Source organism: Vipera berus, assembly GCF_964194415.1.
Source record: "Vipera berus genome assembly, chromosome: Z".
In the NCBI taxonomy this organism is placed as follows: domain Eukaryota; kingdom Metazoa; phylum Chordata; class Lepidosauria; order Squamata; family Viperidae; genus Vipera; species Vipera berus.
Window position 1 is genome coordinate 55,716,475 of NC_138205.1, and position 26,773 is coordinate 55,743,247.

Consider the following 26,773-nt stretch of genomic DNA (forward strand, 5'->3'; position numbering starts at 1 on the left):
TTGACCCTCCTTTGGCAGCAATAACCTCAACCAAACGTTTCCTGTAGTTGCAGATCAGACCTGCACAACGATCTGGAGTAATTTTGGACCACTCCTCTTCACAAAACTGTTTCAGTGTAGCAATATTCTTGGGGTGTCTGGTGTGAATCGCTCTCTTAAGGTCATGCCACAGCATTTCAATCGGGTTGAGGTCAGGCAGCAAAGCAGCCTCAAACCATGATGCTCCCTCCGCCATGTTTTACAGTGGAGATGAGGTTTTGATGTTGGTGTGCTGTGCCTTTTTTTTCTCCACACATAGTGTTGTGTGTTTTTCCCAAACAACTCAATTTTGGTTTCATCTGTCCACAGTATATTTTGCCAGTAGTGCTGTGGAACATCCAGGTGCTCTTTTGCAAACTTCAAACGTGGACAGATGCTGCACGTACCAGCCCAGAGGAACAGATTCCAGAGGAGGCAGAGGTAGAGGCGGACGACAAGGCCGTGGTCGTGGTTCCAGGCGTGATCCACAAGCTCCACTTGTCACATTGGTTGTGACCAACGATCCACAGCCTCAACCAGAGCATGACAGACGCCTACTTTGGACTTTGGACAGTGGAGCAGCATTACATGTTACCTACAGAAAAGAGCTTTACACAGAGATGCACGAGCCTGAACCTGAACTTCGTGAACTGTACTCTTTTTCCAATCATCCTGTTCAGGTCATGGGAAAAGGAACTGTTTATATTGAAGAGCTCGGTGCTCTCATTCCAAATGTTTACTATGTTCTGTCTGCCAGTAGTAATTTGCTTAGTCAGAGTCATTTGTCTAGGTTTTCTCATTTTCAGGTCCACCATCTTGAAAAAGCAAGTTATATAGTCAAAGACGGAGATATTGTTGCTGAAACCATGTTGATTGGTGGTGTTTATTACTTAAAACCAAAGTCTAAGCAGCAAGAGCAGGCAAGTATACACGTTCCAAAAAGCACAGGCCCAGAGAGAGACGTCCCAGAGAGAGATCCTGCTGCTACTCCAAAGGCTCCTAAAGCCAATAAAAGGACAAATAAGACACAGGTTGCTCACAGCAAGCCTGAGGTTCCTAATAAAAATGCTAATGTTGAGAATTCACTAACAGGTAAACCTTTGCATTCCAGGTGTATCCATAAGTGGCATAGAAGATTGGGTCATGCCAGTTTCCGTGTTCTGAAGAAGATGCCAGAGTTCGCAAGAGGTTTGGATCTAAAGGGGTGTAAGGTGTTCTTGGACTGTGCTGTCTGCAAGAAAGCCAAATCTAAGGCAGCAGCAATTCCAAAACGCGCTACACGCCTGTCAACACGCATTTTTGATTTGGTACACACTGACATAGTTGGTCCTTTTGCACCCACACTTGGTGGTAAAAGATATTTCTTGACAATCGTTGATAATTATTCTAGATATGGATATGTATATCCTATGAAAGAAAAATCTGAGACCTTTCAGATCTTTAAAGACTTTGCTAGTCTTGTCTATACCCAATTCGAGGTCAACATTGCCAGAATCCAGAGTGATCGTGGTGCTGAATTCATGTCTCGGCGTTTCCAGGACTGGATGCGTGAGAATGGGATAGTACATCAGACATCTGCTCCTTATACTCCAGCTGAAAATGGAGTGGCAGAACGCAGAAATGGGGTTTTGCAAACCATGATGCATTGCCTCCTTGAAGATGCTAACCTCAGTCTTCCATACTGGGGTGAAGCTATCAAATATGCTAATCATATCATCAACCGCACTTGGAGTAGTGTGATAAACCAGACCCCTTATTATATGTTGTATGGACATAAGCCTGATCTCTCACATCTCCATATTTTTGGTTCCTATGCTATGGTCAATATTCCTTTAGCCCAAAGAAAGAAAGGGGGTCCTGCAGCAAAAAGGATGAGATTTATGGGCATTGATGATAATTCAAAATGGAGCAAATACATTGACTCTCATCATGTTATTGTGGTTTCACAATCTGCTACTTTTGAGGAAGATGCTGACTGGTCCAGGATCCATTCTAATGATCCTGGAGTTTATTTTCCTAGAGATGATGTTGCTGATGCCACACAACCTGATGATCAAGATTCACAGGATAATGTTCCTTCCACGAGTTCTTCTCAACCTACTGTTCCGTCTTCGCAAGCCGCCGATGTTGCTGCTGGCGACAATGATGAAGACGAGGACAACACGGAAGAAGAATGGATGGTTGGCCCGAGACGTTCCAAGAGGTCCACAAAGGGAATTCCTCCAAAACGTTATTCGTGGCAAGTAACAAAAACACCTGTACCTTTGATTTGTAATGTTACACTTCCACCTGAGAAGTTCACACAGATCAAACATCTTCCTGAATCAGAACAAGATAAATGGTTTGAGGCGATGCAGGCTGAAATGGACAGTCTAAAGAAACTTCAAGTGTTTACGCCTGCAAGCCCTCCAGCAAACAAGAAAGTTATTGGTACTCGATGGGTCTACAGGATCAAAAAGAAGCCGAATGGTGAGTCGTTGTACAAGGCCAGACTGGTAGCCCAGGGTTTCGCTCAACGTTATCCTGAGGACTATACAAATACATACTCACCCACAGTGCAGACTGAAAGCGTGAAAATTGCATTAGCCACTGCAACTATCCTTGGCCTAGAGCACAGGTCTGCAACCCGTGGCTCCGGAGCCGCATGCGGCTCTTTCAGCCGTCTCCTGCGGCTCCCAAAGTGGGACTAAAAAAGTTCAACCAATCAATTCAAATATGCAGGATAGGTGCATATCTCGCATTGGCTCCACTCTTCAGTCAAACTCTGTTCTGCGCATACACGTATGTACGTGCATGTGCACACATTTTTTGTGGCTCCCAGTTTTTCCTTTTGTGAGGGAACCGGTTCCGAGTGGCTCTTTCACTGTTTCAGGTTGCTGACCCCTGGCCTAGAGGTTTTCCAGTTCGACGTTGAAACGGCTTATCTACACGCTGATCTTGACGAGGACATCTACGTGAAAGGTCCTCCAGGTTTCTGAGAGCAAGAAGGGGATACCTGGTTTCTACACAAAAGTCTTTATGGTCTGAAACAGTCTGGTTTAATGTGGTACTTATGTCTTTCTGACAAACTAAATTCAATGGGCTTTATTAAGTCCGAAACAGATGAATGCGTGTTTACTAAAAGATCCGGTAATAGGTATGAGATAATTCTTGTTTATGTCGATGATATTGTTTATATTGGTCCAAATAAGCAGATGAGTGAGGTTTTTGCTAAAGCTTTACAAAAGTTTTTCAGATTGAAGTGTTTAGGATGTATTAACACTTATTTAGGTGTTCAAATTGCCAAAACTCAGAAGGGGTTTAGTCTCACACAAGAAGAGAAGATTGAACAATTGTTACATCACTGTAACATGGAGGACGCTAAGCCTGTGAGTATACCCATGCAAACTGACTTTCACATTTTGGCACATGAACCAAGTCCTGAGTTCGAAGATCAAACACTATATCGCTCAGTCATTGGATCGCTGCTATATATTAGTAGTTGGACTAGACCCGACATTGCACTTAGTGTTAATCTTTTATCACGACATGTAGGCAAGGCAAAACAGTTTCATTGGACATGTGTTAAAAGGTTATTGAGGTATCTAAAACACACTAAAGACATGAAGTTGTTGTTGGAACCAACACATACTGACTATGCAGAGTTATGTTGTTTTGCAGATTCAGACTGGGCGAGTGATAAGAAGTCACGGAAAAGTACATCAGGTTATATGATGTTTTTGAATGGATGTCCTGTTTACTGGCATGTGCGTAAACAGAATTTTGTTTCTTGTTCCTCTACAGAAGCTGAGTATGCTTGTGTGTCTGATGCATGCAATTCTTTAACCTGGTTTGATGCTTTAATCACAGATATCTGGACACATCCGATTCGACCGATCACAGTGATGGAAGATAATGAATCTGTGGTTTATATTTCTGAAACACGTTTTACAGGTTCAAGGTCCAGACACATTGACATCCAATATCAAAACATAAGGCAACTGGTTAAACAAGGTTTTGTGACATTACAGTATGTGCCTACACGTGATCAAATTGCTGATATGCTGAACAAACCACTTCCTACAGCCCAGCATGAGTATCTGCGTGAGAAGATGTGCCTTACTTGAGTCTTCACTTTGCTGACGAAAGAAGGGGAATGTCACTGCACGTTTTTTGTTCGTCAGAAAAGTTCATTTCTAACTGTACATTTCCCCTGCTCTCTGCACCTGTTGTGATAACTTATCTGGTAACCATAGTGAATCCCATATGACTAGTTATGTTATGGTTTCAGTCTGTTTAGTGCGCATGTCTAGAAAAAGTTCCCAGTGTTTATCTTTATTGTTTTATTCACTTTGCTGTTACTGTCTGTTACGTTAGGATGTAGTGAGCTAGCTCTTTTATAATATATATTTAGTTTATATATTTTAGTTTTTATATTTTTGTAAGTAAAAGGTATTTAGTAAGATTATGCGTCGTGTTTTTATTGCCTTCCTGCATGCACATCATGCATTCTCTGAAGCACGGTCCTTCGCCCTCTACAAAGGTGATTTTTACCTTGACAAAAGTAAACCACAATTTATTCCCGGTAAGCTAAAAAAAGGTGGAATAGACAACATCACCATCAGATAGATTTGTAGCTGGCTGACAAACCATACTCAACGAGTAATTCTCAATGGTACTACATCCACATGGAGAGAAGTATGCACTGGGGTACTACAAGACTCCGTCTTAGGCCCAGTACTCTTCAATATCTTCATCAATAACTTAGATGAGCAAATAAAAGTATTAGTACTGCTTTATAAAACCCTAGTGAAACCATACCTGGAATACTGCAAAAAAAATTGGTCACCATACAACAAAAAAGATGTTGAGACCTTGGAAAAGGTTCAGAGAAAAGCAATTAAGATGAACAAAGGCCTGGAGACTAAAACATATGAAGAATGGCTGCAGGATTTGGGTTTGGCTAGTCTAAAGAAAAGAAGAAAGAAGGGTGACATGATAGCAGTATTCCAGTATTTGAGAGGCTGCTCCGAAGAAAAGGGGCTCAAATTATTCTCTAAAGCACCAGAGGGCAGGACAAGAAACTGATCAAAGAGAGAACAGTCACTTGTCTGAGATGGAATAGGTTCTCCTGCTTGAGCGGAGGGTTGGACTAGAAGACCTCCAAGGTTTCTTCCAGCTATATTCTATTCTAACACAAGTCTTATGCTGGGTCAGCTCGTTTCTCCACAACCAGTTGATGGTGACAGGGAGTGAGAGATCCAGCCACATGATTCGGTACTCTCTCCTTTCCTAGACTGAGGTATCACCTGTGTATGGATGATATTCAATTTTATATCTCTAGCCCTGGTAACCCAAGTAATGCTATAGCTGCCTTCTAACCATGGCTGAAGGCTGTGGGAGCCTGGATGGAACAACAGGCTTCAACTGAACTCTACCAAGACCTAATAACTTTGGATGCATGAACCGTCAACATCTGGGAGTCTGACATCCTTTGCTCTGATGGGGTAGCACTATCGCAGCCAGACCTGGTCCACAACTTGGCAATTCTCCTGGGCTCACAACTCCTGCTCAAAGAGCAAATGGCAGTCACTGCTACGAAAGCTTTGTACAATATCTTGCCAGTCTGAGGTGAGATTGGCTCCCACCTTCCTGACTTCCACAAGAGCCAAAAGACCTAGCTTTGCTAGTTGACTTGGGGTCCTACTGAGGGAGTATTATATTGGAGATGGTGCATCTACTAATAGCAGTTCCCACCTCCCCCCATACATTCTGCTCCTTTCCTCCCCATCTTTTAGTTTAAGTTATAATTTATATTTCATTATGACTTTTTTTTATTGAAAAGTTTTATCATACATTTTATCTTTAACAAACCCCCCTACCCCACCCCTATCCCTCCCTCCTTACCCCTCCCCTTCATTATGACTTTATTGTGACTTTACAGATTTGTATATATATTCATGGTCTTATTTTGATGTTGTAAGTTGTCCAGAATGCCTTCCAACAAGATGGGTGGCAAACAAATTTATTAAATGAGATAAGTAAATGATATACCTTCTCTTTAAAAAATGAATTAATAAAATCCTGCATACTTAATTACAAAACAATCATAAGGTAAAGGTAAAGGTTCCCCCGCACATGCGTGCTAGTCGTTTCCGACTGTAGGGGCCGGTGCTCATCTCAGTTTCAAAGCCGAAGAGCCAGCGCTTGTCCGAGGATGTCTCCGTGGTCATGTGGCCGGCATGACTAGATGCCAAAGGCGCATGGAACGCTGTTACCTTCCCACCGGAGTGGTCCCTATTTTTCTACTTGCATTTTTACGTGCTTTCGAACTGCTAGGTTGGCAGAAGCTGGGACGAATAACAGGCACTCACTCTGCTACGCGGCACTTGGGATTCGACCCACCAAACTGCCGACCTTCTGATCGACAAGCTCAGCATCCTAACCCACTGAGCCACCGCGTCCCAATCATACACTTTGGTAAAAGTTTCTTTTTCTTTTTGCATAAATACTAGATATTCCTATTTTTTTTCTTATTTCTGTCTGTTTAATTGGATTGTGGTCTCCTCTGTTAATGCCTTCTGTATTTCCATGTTTTTTGCTTTCCAGCTGCCTTCAATATAAACAAGTGTTCAACTTCCCTCCGCCCAGTACACTCCCACAGAGAGGGCCTCCTCAGGGTGCCACCAGTCAAAGAATGTCGACTGGTGGCCCCCAGGGGGAGGGCGTTCTCTGTGGGCGCGCCAGATTTATGGAACCATCTTCCGGTCAAGCTCCGGATGGCGCCTGACCTCCGCTCCTTCCGGCGCGATCTCAAAACCTACCTTTTTGAACAAGCTGGCCTGGCCTGATGGGATGGGGTTGGGTTGTATTAATCTGTTTTAATCTATTTTTAATGTGTTTTAACTTATTCATGGGCATTTGTTTAATCGTTTTTAATTTTTGTATCGTGTTTTTTAATATGTATTGCCCTGTTCACCGCCCTGAGTCCTCCGGGAGAAGGGCGGTATACAAATAAAATTAATAATAATAATAATAATAATAATAATAATAATAATAATAATAATAATAATAATAATAATAATAATAATCTTTTACTTGCATTCTATCATACCAATAAATTGCTGTTTCCTTATAAAAGTAAAAAAAAATTCTCAATGTAGAAATAAAAGTATATTTTACATTAGAAATTAACAGAAGAGAGTGAAAAAATTATAACAGAGTTCTATTACTTCAGATCTTCATTGCCTACCCTATAAATCAATGCAGTAGTATCTTCCTATGCATATTACCCCACATTTGGACTCTCCACAATTAATTTTAAAGGAATTCTTTTACAAGGAAATGTGCAGAAGAGATATACAAGATTAAACGTTCTGTTTGCGCTGAACTTGTTCATGAACTGTGAAAATCCAGGGGCCTTCAGAGGTTTCCACATTTATATTCTCCAACCAAAAGTGGTTCAAGCTGAAGCAACCATGTTTAGGAGCTGTGCTTTTAATTGCTTCTGGTTTACAGAATCTGCTTCCAGATTCCAATGAATCACACCAGAATATCATTTCCAGGGAGAGATAAAACATTCTGGATTTCCCTGGAAATCAATGAATTAGTCATCACTCTACGGGATATAAATATTAAGTATTACTTTGAAGTTATGTTTATTTAAGTTTCAGAGAGTTGTTTCTTCAATATGCCTCCATCTTTTTTTTCCTGCCAAGAAAGGACATAAAACAACTTCAAGCCTGTCTTGAGCTTTTCTAAACAGCTGCCTGCTTGAACAGAAACTTGAATTTGTTTTTTAATGCCATTCTGCTGATGGTGATCAATAAGATGCAAGGCACTGAAACCACCCTCCCACTACAGTAATAAAAGTATAAGATGTTAGATTGCATGGAAAAAAATGAATTTGCCTCCTTTTGAAATCTATAAAGTAGCACAGAATATGTGATTTGGGGAAGAACTATGCCTTGTAAAAACTGCATCAATTCAGAGTCTGCTTGAATGCATCCCTCCTGAATAAACTGAAAGATTAAGGCAAAGAATTAAATGGAGTTTAATTTGTAAAAGCTATTGTAACATTCATATAGCTCAGAACTTTAACAGTAATTAAAATAATTAATAAATTAATTTTAAATGTTAAACATTCTGAATGCAAAACATTAAGATAAATTCTGTTCCAGCTTAAGAAATGTTATGATGCTGTTCCAATCATTCTAAAAACTTCTGGACTTCGTGCTTGAGGTGGAAAAAATGAAACCTAATTTTGGGTTCTACTGATTAGATTGATTTGTTGTTATAGAAATGGCTAGTTTATACTATTATGGAAAAATAAAAAGTTGAGGCTTGATGTTAATGCATTGTTCTACTACAACAGAGGAAGTTGGAAGTCAATGTCTTTTTTTTCTTTTTCCCTTCTCCCCCTCACTTTCCTTTCCCCTCCCCACCGTGTCCTATTTGCTTTGTATTTTGTATTTATAATCTAATAAAATGTATAAAAATAAAATTCTAGAAGTCATCCAAGCTTAAAATATTTGTTTTGAGCTGCAAATGAAATTATTTTAGGCTTGAAATATTTTTGAAATTATCAAAAAAATTCCAGTAACTTCAGATTGGCCAATTTTGAACTCATAATGTCTCAAATACTAAATACTTACATGCGTCTATAATTTGAGCACCAAAGAATTGAGGCCTTTGAACTATGGTGCTGGAGAAGACTCCTGCGAGTCCCTTGGACTGCAAGGCGATCAAACCGGTCAGTCCTAGAGGAGATCAACCCTGACTGCTCTTTAGAAGGCCAGATCCTGAAGCTAAAACTCAAATACTTTGGCCACCTAATGAGAAGGAAGGACTCACTGGAGAAGAGCCTAATGCTGGGAAAGATTGAGGGCAATAGAAGAAGGGGACGACAGAGAATGAGGTGGCTGGATGGAGTCACTGAAGCAGTAGGTGTGAGCTTAAATGGACTCCAGAAGATGGTAGAGGACAGGAAGGCCTGGAGGAACGTTGTCCATAGGGTCGCGGTGGGTCGGACACAACTTTGCAGCTAACAACAACAATAATTTGAAATGCCTACTCTGAATTGTAATTTTATTGCTAAATTTTGTTTTATTAATCTTGGTTTTAGAACCAGTAATGAAAATTGCAAGTATTATTTTTTAAATAATACAAGGTGACATATTTTTCCTTATTAAAAAACACATATTGATGCCAGGTATTAAAAGAATATCCTGCATTTAAAATGCTAAAACAACCAGAAAAAATAATATATAATTTCTTTAATACATTGTTACACTAACAAAAATCTGTTTTCTTTTTATAACTTTATTAATATTACATTATACTAACTAAACTAATGCAAAATATAAAAAAGTAAAAAGTGCAACGATAAAATAGAAAAAGAAGTTACTTCCCCTCTTGTCCCAGCAAGTATAAATTGTATTATCAAAATTTCTTAAAATACAACAATGAATCTCTTCACCCTGATATCTCATCTCATTCTTTATAAACAGATCTTTAAAACCTCATCTATCCAATCAATAAAAGTCAATTAAGTGTTACCAGAAATAACTACCCATCCTTTATAAGCTTAATTTAATAGAACCACATGAATTCCTTTTTATGTTTATATTTCATTATTCAATATATCCCCCATACCTCTTCAAATCTATTCAGAAAAATCCAATAAAAGTTACCAGGGATAGCAACACAACTGTTTTAACCTTAATCAGATAGATCTAAAATAGAGCAAATGAACTCTTTCACAGGTCTCATTTATATATAAATAAAATCTATTTAAACTTCATTATCTCTTCCTGGTCAGAATAAAAATACATTAAAAATTCCCAGAAATAGCAACCTTTCCATTTTAACCATGGTCAAACAATTTACATTCCCTCCCCTTGCTCCTAACTTAATCTTTAGTCCTCTCAAATAGTGTCCAACTACTTGGTTTCTTTTCATTTTTTCTTTGTTTCTTCTCACGGAACTGACTGACAATATTAGGAAATCCCTTTTGTACATCCAACATAAAATAAAATTATCCAATACAATTTTTGGCCTACTATTTGTATGTCTTTTTACATTATTAAGAAAAAGTCTTTTTACATTATCAAAAAATCAACCATTTAAATCAATATCACCCTTGTCCAGTAAAATTTGTCCCTCTTTGGTAACATCTACTCTATCTATAATGGCAATAAATGCAAAGTTCTCTCAATGCATCCATTGTTAAAAGGTTCTGCATAATCAGATCAAGTTCAACTATAGTTCCATTTTTTAATTATAATCATTTTTGGCTTCTGGCATTCTCTAGTCTCCAATCTTCAAAGCCCCATCTTATCATTTCTTCTAAATGCAAAAACATAGTTTCCCATGGGAAGGATCCTTATACAGTGGTACCTTGGTACTCAATTGCTTCAAAACTCGTCAAATTTGATACTTGACACATTTTGATGTGAAAATGTTGTCCCAGTACTCAAATGTGCTGAGTACTTGAATACTTTGATTTGGTGCTCAATGTACTACAATAGGAAGAGGGGAACGGATAGGAAGTTGATAGTGCAAGGAAGATCATTGCAAAAGGAAGTGGGGGCCAACCACAAAGGGCAGACAGGAAATTGACCATGCTGGAAAGTAATTGACATAGGAAAAGGGCCAGACAGGAAGCTTTTCCCAGTGGAAACAAAGAGTCACATGATAAGTTTATTTATTTTATTTATTTATTTATTTATTATTGGGACTTATATGCCGCCCTATCTCCCGAAGGAATCAGGGCGGCTAACAACAATAACATACAATAAATACAGAAGTTAAGATAAAATTAAAATTAAAGGCCTCTGTACAATAAATTAAAATTAAAATTAAAATAAATTAAAAATTAGAGTTAAAAAATTAAAAACATAATTAAAATCCCTGTCAGTCCAGGTCAGCCAGGTGGAAAAGGAGTGTTTTGAAGCCGCGGCGAAAGGATTGGAGATCTGGGGCCATCCAAAGCTCATGGGGGAGCTGGTTCCACAGGGCTGGCACTCCCACAGAGAAGGCCCTCCCCCTGGGGGTCGCCAGCCAACATTGTCTAGCCGACGGTACCCTGAGGAGGCCTTCTCTGTGTGAGCGTACTGGGCGATGGGAATTCGTTCCCGGCAGCAGATGGTCCTGCAAGTATCCCGGGCCTAAGCCATGTAGGGCTTTAAAGGTAAGTACCAGCACCTTAAATCTCACCTGGAGGGCAACCGGTAACCAATGCAGCTCACACAGGAGGGGTGTAATATGGAAGTATCGGGGTGCTCCCATCACTACCCGTGCAGCCGCACTCTGCACCAGCTGAAGCCTCCGGGTGGTCTTTAAGGGCAGCCCCATGTAGAGAGCATTGCAGCAATCTATACGGGAGGTAACGAGTGCGTGGGTGACTGTGCGTAGGGCATCTCGGTCCAGAAAGGGGCGCAACTGGTGTACCAGGCAAATCTGGGCAAATGCCCCCCTAGCCACGACTCCAATATGATCTTCAAAACTGAGTCGTGAATCCAGGAGGATGCCTAGATTGCATGCTCTATCAACGGGAGGTAACATCTCTCCTCCTATAACCAAAGATGGAACCTCTTGGACTAAACGAGATGCCGGTACGTAAAGCCACTCAGTCTTGGCCGGGTTGAGCCGGAGCCTGTTCTTTCCCATCCAAATCTGTACCGCTTCCAGGCAACGGGACATCACATCGAGGGCATCACTGGGTTAGTTCGGGGTGGAGATGAAAAGCTGGGTATCATCAGCATATTGATGATACCTCACCCCGAAGCCACGGATGATCTCTCCCAGCGGCTTCATATAGATGTTGAACAGGAGGGGCGAGAGTACTGACCCCTGAGGCACCCCACAACTAAGGGGCCTAGGGGTTGACCTCTGCCCCCCTGCCAACAGCATCTGCGAACGGCCGGAGAGGTAGGAGAACCACCACAGAACGGTGCCTCCCACTCCCAAATCAAGTCGACGCAGCAAGATACCGTGGTCGATGGTATCAAAAGCCGCTGAGAGATCTAATAGGACCAGGACAGAGGAATAACCCCTATCTCGGGCCCGCCAGAGATCATTCACCAGCGCGACCAATGCCGTCTCCGTGCTATACCCGGGCCTGAAACCCGATTGGTACGGATCCAGATACTCAGTTTCCTCCAGAACCAAAGGGAGCTGCCGTGCCACCACGCTCTCAACGACCTTCGCAAGAAAGTGAAGGTTGGAGACAGGACGGAAGTTATTTAAAATAGCTGGATCCAATGCAGGTTTCTTAAGGAGGGGCCTTACCACCGCCTCTTTCAAGGCGGCAGGGAAGTACCCTTCACTTAGTGAGGCATTGATAACTGCTAGGATCCAGCCTCGTGTAACCTCCCAAGAGGCATAGACCAGCCAGGAGGGACACGGGTCCAACAAACACGTGGCAGCACTTAATTTCCCCATGATCCTGTCCACTTCATCTGGAGTCACAGGATCAAACTCTTCCCAAATGTTCTCGGCCAAACTAATCATTTTCCTCTCGTCAGATACTGCCCAGTCAGAGTCCAGACCAGCCCGAATATGAGCAATTTTGTCCACCAGATATTTACTAAATTCCTCGGCCCGTCCTCGTAAGGGGTCCTCTCCCATCCCTTGATTTAAAAGGGAGCGGACCACCCTAAACAGGGCGGCTGGGCGGTTATCTGCGGACGCAATGAGGGTGGTGAAGTAAGCGTGCTTTGCCACCTCCATTGCCACAAGATAAGATCTAGAAAAGGATCTTAACTGTGCTCGGTCAGACTCGGACCGACTGGTTCTCCAAATGCTCTCTAGGCCCCTTCACCGTTAGGTGGTTTGTTTGCTATTCATCATTTTTAGTACTTGCCATACCTCCTGGAACCAATTAACCATAAATACCAAGGTACAGCTGTATTTAATTTCAAAATGTTATTTTATTAAATCTATTTGGACCCTTCATTCTTTTAAAACATTCTAAAATCAACATTCAAACTACCTCTTTGCTGTTAATTCTGAATTTAAAAACATTCTTAAACATTCTTAAATTTCCTTCAGAAAGGATTAGAAGATACTTTGAAAGACACTCAAGATTCAGAAAAATCCTGGCATAGAAAAATGAGCCCTATCAAATAAGATGCAGTTCAGTAGTGGAAAAAGTGAGATCTTGTACTTAGGCAGAAAAAAACAAATGCACATGTATAAAAGAAAAAGTACCTGGCTCAACAATAGTAGCTGTGAGAGGGGTCTAGGTGTCCTAGTGTACCACCACTTCAGTATGAGCTTGCAGTGTGCCACAGATGACAAAGAAGCCAATGCAGTTTTCAGCTGCAATAACAGAGGAATATCATCAAAATCATGAGAAGTGATAATACAATTCTATACTGTACTAGTGAGGTCACACTTGGACTATTGAGTCTAGTTCTAGTTGCGTGACATGATAGCAGTTTTCCAGTACTTGAGGAGCAGACACAGAGACAAGAGGGTTGACTTATTCTCCAAAGCACCTGAAAGCAATGCAAGAAACAACAGGTGGAAGCTTTTTAAAGTACCTTTCCTGGAACTAAGGAGAAATTTGTTGACAGTGACAGCAATTAACCAATGGAACAGCTTGCTTCTCAGAATTGTGGGTGCTGTATTGCTGGTAGTTTTCAAGAAAAGATAGCTCTTTGTCCAGGATGATGTGAGTGTTCCTGTGTTGGACAGGAGGTCAGGCTAGGGACCTCCAAGGTCCCTTCCAACCCTATGATTCTATCATTTCAGTTGTAACATCACTGCTTCTTCAGACAATTTGGAATGTCCTCACTGGAAGTCAGCAAAAGTCAATTTTCTCACCCTTAATTTTTATTCTTTACTTTCAGATATTTTTTCTCAAGACAATTTTAATTTACATGAATTTAGTTCATCAATCTCAATGGAATTAGCTGCCAGGAACTTTTTTCTTTCAGTTAACTGACCCACAATTTAGAACAGAGAAGAAAATAATTATAAATACAAAGTACAATACACTCATATAATTCACTCAAATAAAGTGCAAGCAGAAGAAAATATATTTTCAAAATTGAATTCAAATTGGTGAAATCATAATTTATTCTTTTTATATAATTTTAAATTCATACTGTAATTATATATGTGCCTTGAATCTTTGAAACGACATAAAGTTCATATAGATTATTGTAGAAGATCCAAGAATGAATTTCTTTTTTTTACTCATAAATAAGGTACAATTCACAATTTAGTATTGTAGTGTTAAAAAAAAAATCAAAAAGTTTCTATAACTTAAGGGTTAGAGTATATGAATTCTAGTAGCAAGACTGCAAATTCTTGCAAATACTCTTATTAAAAACTAGATATAATCTACTACTATTGATTAAAAATAAATGAAATATTGGTAAATTAAAGTATAATAAGGTTTGGTGGATGAATAAGGCAAATACTCCGACTGGGCAGAGTCTGACGATGAGGACACGGGCAGTCTTGTCGATGTTATCTGGGAGGAGTTCGACCCTGTGACTCCTGAAGACGTGGACAGGATCATGGGGAAGCTGAGCTCCACCACGTGTTTGTTGGACCCGTGTCCCTCCTGGCTGATTTATGCGGCCCGGGATGGGACACAAGGCTGGCTCCAGGCAGTGATAACTGCTTCTTTGAGTGAGGGTAGTTTTCCCGCCACCTTGAAGGAGGCGGTGGTGAGACCCCTCCTCAAGAAGCCTGCCTTGGACCCAGCAATATTAAACAACTTTAGTCCGGTCTCCAACCTTCGCTTCCTTGCAAAGGTTGTTGAGAGCGTGGTGGCGCAGCAGCTCCCTTTGTTCTTGGATGAAGCTGATTATCTAGACCCGTACCAATCGGGCTTTCAGGCACGGGTACAGCACGGAGACGGCATTGGTCGCACTGGTGAATGATCTCTGGCGGGCTCGGGACAGGGGTTGTTCCTCTGTCCTAGTCCTATTAGACCTCTCAGCGGCTTTTGATACCATCGACCATGGTATCTTGCTGCGACGTCTCAGGGGGTTGGGAGTGGGAGGCACAGTTTTTCAGTGGTTCTCCTCCAACCTTCTGGGACATTCGCAGTCGGTGTTGGCAGAGGTCGACCTTGAGGCCTCTCATTTGTGGAGTTCCTCAGGGATCGGTCCTCTCGCCTCTCCTGTTCAACATCTATATGAAGCCGCTGGGTGAGATCATTCGTGATTTTGGAGTTGGGTATCATCAGTATGCTGATGATACCCAGCTTTTTATTTCGACCCCAAACCACCCCAGTGATGCCCTCGACGTGATGTCCCGTTGCCTGGAGGCGGTCCGGGTCTGGATGGGGAGGAACAGGCTTCAGCTCAACCCTGACAAGACTGAGTGGCTGTTCGTGCCTGCATCCCGGGAAATTCAGATTACTCTATCTCTTGCCATGGGGGGTGAGTTATTGCCCCCCGTAGATAGGGCGCGCAACTTGGGGGTCCTCCTAGACTCACAGCTCTCTTTAGAAGATCATATTGGAGCTGTGACTGGGGGGCCTTTGCCCAGGTTCGCCTGGTGTGCCAGTTGCGGCCCTATCTGGACCGGGATGCCTTGCGTACAGTCACTCATGTGCTCATGACCTCTCGTCTGGACTACTGTAATGCTCTCTACATGGGGCTGCCCTTGAAGACCACTCTCTACATGGGGCTGCCCTTGAAGACCACTGGGGCAGAATACAGCCGCGCGAGTTGTGTTGGGAGTCTCCCGATACTCCCATATTACACCTTTGCTCCACAAGCTGCATTGGCTGCCGGTTGCCCTCCGGGTGAGATTCAAGGTGTTGGTAATGACTTACAAAGCCCTACATGGCATGGGTCTGGATTACCTACGGCAACACCTGCGGCCGGCGTCAACTTCCCTCCATCCAGTGCGCTCCCACAGAGAGGGCCTCCTCAGGGTGCCTCCGATCAAAGAATGTCAACTGGTGGCCCCTAGGGGGAGGGCGTTCTCTGTGGGCGCGCCAGACCTGTGGAACTGCTTGCCGGTCGAGCTCCGGATGGCCCCCGACCTTTGCTCCTTCCGGCGGGATCTAAAAACTTATTTATTTGAGCAATCCGGCCTGGTTTGATGGGTTTGGGGGTTGGGGTTTTAACATGGTTTTTAATTATTGTATATCGGGCATAATATTTAATTGTTTTTTAACTTTTTTACTTTGTTTTTTAATATTTATTGTCCTGTACACCGCCCTGAGTCCTTCGGGAGAAGGGCGGTATAAAAATTTAATAAATATAGATATAAATATGTTCCTATGGGATTACTCTCATGAAAAATATACTTCAAAGACAAGTAAAAAATGAGAATCAACAAATTCAGAATTTTACAAAATTGGGACTCTAAATGGATTCTGCCCATCCATACATGAGACAAAACATGTAATTGACTAAAGGTGAAATCTTATTTTTTTAAACATAAAAACTTTCTAATTACTAGTCACCACTAGTGATTACATGGACACAAACCACATTCTTTTTTTGGCAACAATAGGAAGTGGTTTACTGCTGTCTTCTCCCAGGATATTTTTCAATTGCCTAGTCTAATTTACAAGTCCTGGCATTCTCTATTAAATCTTGTCTTCAAGTTCAAATGGAAATCTCAGTGCATACAGTGACTTTAAATATATAATGAATGAATGAACCTTTATTGTCAAAGTACAACCATGTATACATTGAGATTAGCTGAGCCTCCCTTCGTGCTCCCACCCCCCAACTCATAGTGACAAGAAATTCAGTTTTAAGGGATGTAACTTTAAATACCCTCCAAATGCTTCTACATATATTGTCAAAAATAATCATACAATGCTTCTTGGTATATTAGAAGCACTTGAGCTTGCCTTTTTACTGTGATGAAGAAGAAACATATTTAAAAGGAGACTGTTACAGGGGACAATGCAAATAAACTCACCTCCATCAATTTTCATTCTACCCAAGATGATCTGTCGCCAAGAAGCGACTTCGTCACTGCTATTCCGCCAAGTAGTATTTCCAGGCGGCGGGCAAGGGAAATAAGAACGGCTCCAGAATCAGCTTTCTCCAAAATTTGTAAACGCCAGCGCTAACAGAGGCTTCCACTCACAGGTTGTGTCTCGCTATCTCAAATGCTATGGGGACTTGGAGCTCAACGACTGAGAGATAACTAGGATCGCCTCAGAAAGGGTGATGCACATCTACGCTGACTCCTTAGGTGCCATCCGAACATCACTGTTCCACACCAGGTGCCTGCCCAGGCCTCACCGTTAACTCGATTCCTTTTCTTCAGCACCGCTTCTATTTAGCTGGCAGCCACTTGCTTCTCGACCACAGGGCGGGAAAGCCGTTAACAGCCCCACCTAACGAGCACGTTTGTCAGCTCCGACAGCTCATCGCCTTGAGACCAAACTTACCATTTTCAGAGTCACTGAACCCAACCAGCAACGCCTCCTGCCATTTGAGAGAACATCCTATTCCCGCCCACAATGACCGGATGTATTGGTCACATGATCCAGCTCGAGTGGCTGTCTCTGAAGAGAGTAAAAGTTGGGAGAGGTGGCAGCCGGAACGGTAGATTCGTGGGGGCGTATCGTAAGGCAGCGTTATCTTAATCCTATCCTATCCTATATTATTCTAATACATACGCATCTTAAAACTACACCAAATAGAACTTCATAATAGAAAAAAAGTATTTCTTTCCCCTCCATTATTAAAAATTACTCTATTTGAATCATTTTGAAATTTTTTTTTTAAATTACATGGGCACGTATAGGATTCCAAAATTAGATTTAGATGAAATTGGAAACAGCCAACTTTTTATGTTGCTTTGCTCCATTCGGCAAGAACAAGACAAGAACATCCCGAAATGTCTACTCTAGGATAACAGGCGGAAGCCAAGGCGGGTTTACGTGGCAACGCTCGAATCATTCAAGAGGATCAAAGCCGGGGCTTTCCAGCGGTAATCTAATTGGTGTGTAAAAGAAAAGGACTCTACATAAATAGAGTACTATTAAGCCAATTGCCCCTCTTTCCGTGCACACTTGGAGTGCATTTTTTTTGTCTAGTGCAGAGTTCAATAATCCGCAGTACGTTGATTTTAGAGATCGACGATTTGATGCAACAAATGCTAAATTAGAACTGCAGAGTTGGAAGAGGTTTTTATACCTTCCTCTCTGCTCAGTGCAAGAATGGAATGCAAATTAAAATGCTGTATATCAAATAGGAAAAGATTGCAAGGTCCCAGTCCCTTACTTAAAACTTGAGATACCATATCAATCTAATCAGATAACCCAAGCTGAGACTTCTTGAGCAAGCTGTCATAGTTCTGATAGATGAGTCCCATTAAAGAACTTCAAGGTAAGAATTCTTCCATAAAGAACATTTTATTCAGAAAACAAAGTATCAGCACTACATAGTTGAACCCAAAACTAAATTCCCTTCCCCCAGATAACGAGTTGCAATTCCCACCCCCTGGAAGCAGTCGTAAATCACATTCTCCAATTAGCCTGAATCACGGGGCAGCTTAGCGCTAGTGTCAAAAACGTCCACAAACTCCTCGCATACTGACGCCAAGTTCACCACTTGTGTCCAGTGGATTCCAGTGACTTGGATGCCCAGAGCATCAAGCCAATCAAGCCCAATTAAGCTCGTTCACTGGCCCTCCACCACAATCATATCCAGGGGCCCTGAAAACCCCTTGAATTTAACGGCCAATGTGGCCTCGCCTTTGATGGCAATTCGAGAGTTTTGGAAATCAGTCAGGATTATGTTGGATGACCTAAGCTTGGCCCACCTCTTGCTGCGGTTGCAGACGAAACAAGGTTTCGAGGGAAATGATGGACACGGCTGAACCAGTGTCCAGTTCCATCCTGCAAGGGACGCCTTGCAGCTTGACTTGAAGTCGCAGCTTGGGCTTAAGAGGGTGGCGAGCTCCTGTACGGCAAATGCTCTGACGGCTTGAGCAAAACCCTACACTAAGCTACCCCGGGACCTCTCCTGATCAGAATGTCCAATTGGCGGTCCTTCTGTTGACCTCTACAGACTGAAGCAATGTGGCCAGTCTTCCCGCAGGCTCGACATGTGGCTGTCTGGAACCTGAAGTCTGTGTGTTGGTGGTGGCCGCCATAACCCGGACATTGAGGAAAGGAAACTGCCTTGTAATTAGTCCTTGGTTCTTTGTTGTTGTGCCATTGGACTTTGTCAACTTTGTGCTTGCAGTTGACGTCTTCTGCAAGTTTGGCGTCCTTGTGATGGATGGCCTCCTCGTGTTGAGTGCTTTTGGCGGGTCACATGGCTTTCACGGTCCCGCCAGCGGCTTCATCCGCCATGATTTCTTTCAAAACTTCCTGGAGTGAGAGAGTCTCTTTCACAAAGAGTTTCTGCTGCAGCTCTCTGCTCCGAAGTCCACAGACGAGTCGGTCTCGAAGCCTTTCTTCTAAGTCCAAAAATTGACACAGGCACAAAGCTTGTCTTAACACCGCAATGAATTCCGTTGCCATTTCTTCAGGCTACTGAACTCTTTGTTCAAAGGCATGCCTCCAAGCTATCACCGATAACTTTGGGCTGAAAGTGGTTGCCGAGCCGTTTCTTCAGGTCCACGTACATAACAGACTCCAGCTGCACCAGTGCAACCAAGTTTTCTGCGATATTGAAGGTTGCAGGCCTGCAGACACACAGAAGCGTTGCGGCCTTCAGGCCATCTTCGGTGACCTGGTTGGCATGGAGGTAGTTTTCGACCCTCGAGATGTATGATGCCCATCTCTCCAGGTGAGTAACATCAAACTCCTCAAGCTTTCCGACTTTCGCCATCTTGAGGAAGTCTTTGTGGCTTGGGCCTCTCGTTGCTTCTTCCTGCTTCTTCGTAGGCCCTGGGACTGGTCCGCAGGGCTGGTGGTCGCTAGCGTTGCGTGCTAGGCCGACCGAGGGAGGAGAATGCTTTCCCTGCCAGGCGCTTTGGCTGGCCTCACCCCCTAGTGACTTTCAGCTCTTCCGAAGAAGCAGGATCCCACCTTCATCACCAGTGTTGTGTAGTGGGTTTCTTGGAAGCAGGAGGCGAGACAAGAAGGTTCAAACAGGAACATTGCTTTATTGTAGTAATAGGAACAGAACTAGTAACCAAGGCTTCTACGCAGCTCTTTAATGCAGCTGGCCACAAGGCAGCGGCCAATAGGTTTGAAGGAACCTATTCCCGCCCCAGAGCCAATCAATGGTGGTCCTGGAGACTGCATGTCTGGGCAGCCTGCAACCGTTACATAGACTCCCTGATTAAGCTATCTCAAACAGTATTCAAAGACACATGGAACAGTTCAAATAAAAGGCCCAGTACATTACAAGTTTGTGTCCTTGAATTCCCACGGAGTTGCATTATTATTGTTGCTAGCTGAGCTCAAGCATTCACCCCATCCCCCCTTCTACATCTGATTCCTAAACAACAGAAAAAGCACACTGAAAGCAGAGTAAAAATGGTTGCGATATCCCTTAGTTGTCAGAGCAGGAACATCCATTGTCACAGCATTGACACAAGCAGCACTTTATTTGATCAAATTAAGCAGCTGGGTGGTCAACAATCTGGAACACTGGGAGAGTTATGTCCAGAAGTCCCACGCCTTAGAAAGTTGGTAGCTGCGTGCAGATCAAGTCAGCGAAGACGGGCTGAAGGCCACGACCCTCCTTTGTGTGTGCGGCCCAGCCACCTTCGATATTGCTGAGAATTTGGTCACCCTGGCGCTTCTAGAAACCGTCACGTATGCTGACTTCAAGAAGAAATGGCGCAATCATTTTGAGACTAAGCTATCGGTGATAGTGTGGAGGCATGCCTTCAAACAACGCAAACAACCCGGTGAGTCAGTGACAGAATTCATTGCAGCACTTTGCCAAGCATTGCAACTCTGAATTTCTCCGACCTAGAGGAGCGACTAAGAGACCCCTTAGTCTGTGGACTCAGGAACAGACAGCTCCAACAAAAACTCTTTGCGAAGGAGACTCTCTCACTTCAAGAGGCCTTAAAGGAGGTCATGGTGGACAAAGTCACTGGAGGGGCTATGAAGGCATTGTGGCCCTCCAAAAGTGCGCCATCTACAGAAACAGTCCACCACGAGGACGCTGAATGGGTGGAAGACACCAACTCCGACCACAAAGTCGGCAAGATTCAGCAGCACCACGAAAGAGGAATGAGGCCAGCTGACAAGGCAGTTCTGTTCCCAAGATGGCTGCGGAGGCCGCCATCAATGCGCAGATTGCCGTTTCAGAACAGCCACGTGTCAGGCGTGTGGAAAACCAGGCCACATTGCTACTCTGTCGAGGGCGCCAGAGGGACCGCCAGCCAGACAAGTGATTCAGGAGAGGTACAGGGGCCCTGGGGCAACACCAACTATGGTTCTGCTCCCGCTGCTGGAACATTTTCCGCACCGGTGCCATGGACCTCTGAAACAGAAGATGCTACTGCAGGTCAAACATCAAGGGGTTCCATGTAAAATGGAACTGGACACAGTCTCTGCTGTGTCCATCATCTCCATCAGAACTTTTTGGCTTGTTTGCAACCATAGCAACAGATGGGTCAAGCTATGACCATCTAATATTCTACTTACTGATTTCCAGAATTCCAGGGTGGCGGTCAAGGGCAAGACCACCCTTGCAGTGAAATTCAAGGGGTTTTCAGGCCCACTAGACGTTGTTGTGGTAGATGGCCAGCATACAAGCCTCATAGGGCTCAATTGGTTCGATGGATTGGGCATCCAAGTGACCGGCATTCACCGGACTCAAACAACAGATTTGTCTTCCATCTGCAAGGAATTCGCAGATGTTTTCGGCCCAGGTTTGGGAAAGTACAAGGGCCCTCTGATAGCTTTTAAACTTGATGCCCAGGTCGTGCCAATTCAGGTTAAGCCCCGCTGTGTGCCGTTTGCATTAAACCATAAAATCGATGCAGAGCTGGACAAGCTTGTTAGTCAGGGGGTTTTGCAGCTCGTGGACAGTGGGGAGTGGGAGACCCCCACTGTAACGCCACTCAAGGCCAATGGAGAGGTACAAATATGTGCTGACTACAAGTGTACCATTAACAGGGCACTGCAGCAGCACACATACCCTGTCCCAGTCAGCCATATTCTGGTGTCATTGCAAGGAGGCTGCATGTTCGCTAAATTAGATTTAGCACAGGCCTACCAACAGTTGCCAGTGGACGAGGCGACAGCAGCCACCTAAACTATTGTTACGCACAAGGGGGACTTCAAGGTCAAGCACCTTCAATTTGGGGTGAGTGTAGCTCTGGGGATTTTTCAAGGGATCATGGAGCGCACGCTCAATGGTATTCGGGGGTCTGCCCCTACTTCGATGATGTACTCATCGCCGGGGAGTCCACAGAAGTTCTAGCTGAGCGGCTTAGAGCCATCCTTCAGTGGTTCCGCGCTGCAGGATTTAGACTAAAAAAAGACAAATGCAAGATTGGGGTTCCATCCACAGAATTCCTTGGGTTTCGGATCGATGCTGAGGGCATCCATCTTGCAGAGTCAAAGCTGAAAGCGATTCAGCTGGCACCAAGCCCTAGGTCCAAGGGAGAGCTTCAAGCCTTCTTGGACCTCCTAAACTTTTATCATTCCTTCCTTCCTTACAAGGCCACAGTGGCAGAGACGCTACACTGGCTCTTAGACAAAAATATTCACTGGCTCCACAAAAGGAGTTTCCAGGCAGTCAAGGCGTTGTTGTCCTTGAACTCGGTGCTCATGCACTTTAACAAAAAGCTGCCAGTTTGCATCGCGTGTGATGCATCCCCATACAGGGTTGGAGCTGTGGTAGTCACGGATGGAAGAGAGTCACCCATCGCCTATTACTCGAGGACCTTGTCCTCAGTGGACTGCAATTATGCGCAAATTGACAAAGAGGCCTTGGCCATCATGGCCGGGGTTAAGAAGTTCCATGACTATATGGGAGGTAGGCTTGTTCACAATGGACAAGCAGACACCTCAAATTCTGTTGCCATGAATGTTGAGGTGGTCTATCTTCCTTTCGGCCTATGACGACAGGCTGGTTCACAAACCCGGCAAAGAAATGGGCCACACAGACGGCCTTAGCAAATTGCCCTTGCTGCACGTGGAGCCCGATCTGGCTCCAGCTGCACACATTTTAGCAATAAAAGACTTGCTAGAGTTTCCCCTACATGCGGGAGACGTCGCTGCAGAAACAGCAGTCGACAAAATCCTAAGTCGTGTGTTGGCTTGCAGTTGAGGTCAGGAAGACTGGCATGGTTGGGACCACTCAGGACTGGTATTTATAGGTGACAAGTTATTTTCACCTCTACCCACTCTCCAGGAACAATGATCAGAGACAGGTAGTAGGGCAGCCTGGGCCTGTACTGGAATAGAAGACAAAACCTGCTCCAGATTATGCAAATACTAAGTAACATTCTTCTACACTGACATTTTTGAACCTTCATGTAACAAAAGCCTCCCATCCATCATTTCAAACAGGACAAGGCAAATTTCCCAGAGTTGAGGCCTGTATTGAAATGGCCTCACCACTAGATGTCACAACCTGTCCAGGCATTGTGTACCATCCACAACATCAGCCAAAACCAAAACACATAACTTCTCCCCCTCTCAACATTCATTTCCTTCGTGTACCTGCCTGCCCCATTTCAGCCTCCCATGTGCATTCTCTTCTATCAACTTTATGAGTAATTTTTCCCCTTTTACTATTAATCTTTCTTTCCAACTTCCAAAATTATTCATAAGTCTCTTCTCCTTCTTACTAACAAATTCGGTTAACTACAGGGAGGGAAACCCCACCCTCCTCCCAGCTTCCACTAACATTCTCTTCTCTCCATCCAACATCCACCACGTCTCTCTTATCAACTTTGCTATGTCCATCCATAAACAATCAGGCTGAACCTTTATCTGGAATTCTATCACTTCATGTTCTAATCAGATTAGTTTAGTGCTGTTAACAGCTGGGCAGGTTTCAAATCAGCTGATTTTTCCCCCCTAGCTCAGTCCTTTTGTTATTCCACAATCAACATTCATGAAGAGATTTAAAAAACTTATTTTTCAGTACAGCTTCACAAAAGAAAAGAAAACCTTAATAAGGTATTCTAAGTTAATGTACTGGATATATATGTGTGTGTCTCTGTGTGTGTGTGTGTGTGTGTGTGTATGCAAAGACTGAAATTAGAGCATCAAACCTTTTGAAAATATTTACAAATCTAAGCAAAACAATTCAGAATCATTTTCCTAAGGTTCTTCCTTAAAGGGTTTCTAGGTCTTTTTAGCAAGATCGAGGCTACCTAGGCCCCCCTTTTTATCTCAGACAGACCCTGCCTGATAACAGACTGAAACTCAACAAGCACTCTCCCTGTCGCTCCAGAGCAGACCTCTAACAATTTGTCCATCTCATTCTTTCATTCATGCAAACAGCACTTCCCACCTCCCCCTAATTCCAGAATGTTTTTTTCTACTTCTACTTCTTCTGTGTTCTTGTTTCCTCCTACCTTCCCTGGGACGAGATGGAAGTCTCCTTAAACATTCAGGGTTCAGACAAACTCAGGTCTGCTGGGCTGGCTAATTTAAAAGTCACCAGACACAATGGGTCTGAGAGCGCTCTTGACTTTATTTTTTGGTCACACCAGTTTTCCTGGATGTCATGCCTGAAGGTTGTGAGTTACAACGTTATTCATTCATAGAGTTTTAATGAAAAACAACCTTGAAGAAAAAAAACCTTTCAAGTCCCTGTTTGGTTCGCCAGAAATATAAGGTCCCAGTCCCTTACTTAAACTTGAGATACCATATCAATCTAATCAGATAACCCAATCAGAGACTTCTTGATCAAGCAGCACCTTACTTGATCAAATTAAGCAGCTGGGTGGCCAACAATCTGAAACACTGGCAAAGTTATGTCCAGAAGTGCCACGACTTAGAAAGTTAGTAGCATTGCTTTATAAACTTTGTTAGCCAATGAAAATTAAACAGCAGAGCCATTACATCATAAAGAAGACATGAATCATTTCGCTACACTCCCTTATTCCCTCCTTCAGTATATCACGTCTATGTACGTTTTCCAAGCTTGCATGAAATTTCTCTGGTGCACAAGCTGATTACAAAAAGCAAGAAAGCAACAGTTAGACTAAACAATTTCCCTTTGTTCCAGAACCCTTCAAGATCAAAGAATATGGGACAACCCAGAAGAAGATGGACAGACAACATCAAAGACACATTACAGCATCATTAAATAACATTGATTGAAACCACCAGAAGAGCAAGAACCCGAACTTTGTATCTTTCTTGACATCAGAAGCAGTAAAGTGGAAGTAAAGAAGATGTCAGACAAATGGCTCTTTGATGATGCTACTTATTTTGGATAATGAAACAATCTCACAAAGCACAAAGGACTCCTAATTTAAACCCTGAGCTACAAATATTCTTTATCAGATGGCTCTCTAACTCTGCCTGGGGACCTCTAATGAAAGAAATCCCCTAAATATCTAGCTTTTTTCAGACTTTTCTGCAGTCACATTGCTCTATAAAAGTTCTGCATTCTATTTATTAACCTATACAAATTGTTTTACATTTTATTTTGTTTTCTGGCTGTTATTTTGTTGTTGTTGTTGTTAGCCACTCATCTTCCAGTCATCTCCTTCAGAACTCTGGATGTAGTCCATCAGGTCACAGTGATTTACATTCATGAAGATCAAATAGGTTTGCTTATTTTACTTTTTATTTTTAGTCTCTCTTTTACAGTTTGGTTTTTGGTAGGTTGTGCTATAGTTTCTTTTTGTGTGAAGACTGATACAAAGAATGAGTTAAACAGATCTGCTTTCTCTCTACTGCCTGTTACTTCCTTGCCATCTTCTCTCTTAAGTGGACCTACTGTTTCCTTGACCTTTTTCTTGTTATTTTCTTATTATTTATATGTTGAAAGAAACTTTCTTATTATCTTTGACTTTAGTTGCAAGTCTTTGTTCATTCTAAGCCTTTGCTTTCTTGACTTCATCTTTGTAGATTTGGGCTGATACTCTGCCTTAGTTATATGTCCCTCTTTCCATTTTTTGTACTTGTCCTTTCAGTTTATCAGAGAGATCTTTATACAACCATGCTGACTTCTTCTTGGATTTCCTTTTTCAGTGGTATTGTGCTGGACTGGGCTTTTGTGACCATATTTTTCAGAGTTTCCCATGCTTCTTGAGTTGTTTTCCCCTTTAAGATTTTCAGCTGTGGAATTGTTTTAAGGCTCTGAGTTTGTTAAAATCAGCTCTTTTACAGTTTAAGACACTGGCTGAATTATGTTCTATTGCTTGTGTTTGCATTTAATCCAATATGACATGGTCACTCTTGCCCAAAGTTCCAGCAACTTCAAGTCCCTCTGTCATTTCTTCTCTGTTAGTAAGAATTAAGTCTAGTATAGCTTTTCCTTTAGTTCCCTCCTCTACCTTTTGGATGGCAAAGTTGTCAGCTAGGTTGGTTAAGAATTTGTTTGATCTCTCATTTGCTGCAGAGTTTATCTCTCAGTTGATATCAGGGTAGTTAAAGTCTCCCATTACTACTATGGTATATTTCCTATATACATTTGTTAGTTGTTTAGCAAAAAGTTCATCTATTTCTTCTGCTTGTTGGGTGGCTTGTAGTATACACCTACAGCAACCTCATTCTTTTTTTCCTTTTATATTGACCCATACGGATTCTAGGAGGTTTTCATGCTTGGTTTTGTGGATTTCGGTAGAGATGTAGTGATCTTTTATATATACAGTAGTGCAACTCCACCTCCCCTTTTCTTAGGCCTGTTTCTTTTGAATAGTTTGTATCTTTCCATCAGTATATTCC

The 26,773-nt window shown here is 42.8% G+C and overlaps 1 protein-coding gene across 2 annotated transcripts in view; it reads right to left on the bottom strand.

Moving 5' to 3' along the window:
- GALNT1 (polypeptide N-acetylgalactosaminyltransferase 1) overlaps window positions 1–17,426 on the bottom strand; it is a 71,554-nt gene extending 54,128 nt beyond the window's left edge. The window contains exons 1-2 of one of the 2 annotated variants that reach the window (XM_081344132.1): window positions 16,906–17,426; window positions 13,210–13,320 (exon numbers count right to left, since the gene is read on the bottom strand). The gene's annotated coding sequence lies outside the window, so the exon portion shown is untranslated. The remainder of the gene's footprint in view (window positions 1–13,209; window positions 13,321–16,905) is intronic. The other variant, XM_081344133.1, reaches the window with a different exon arrangement.
- Window positions 17,427–26,773: the final 9,347 nt, after the last annotated feature.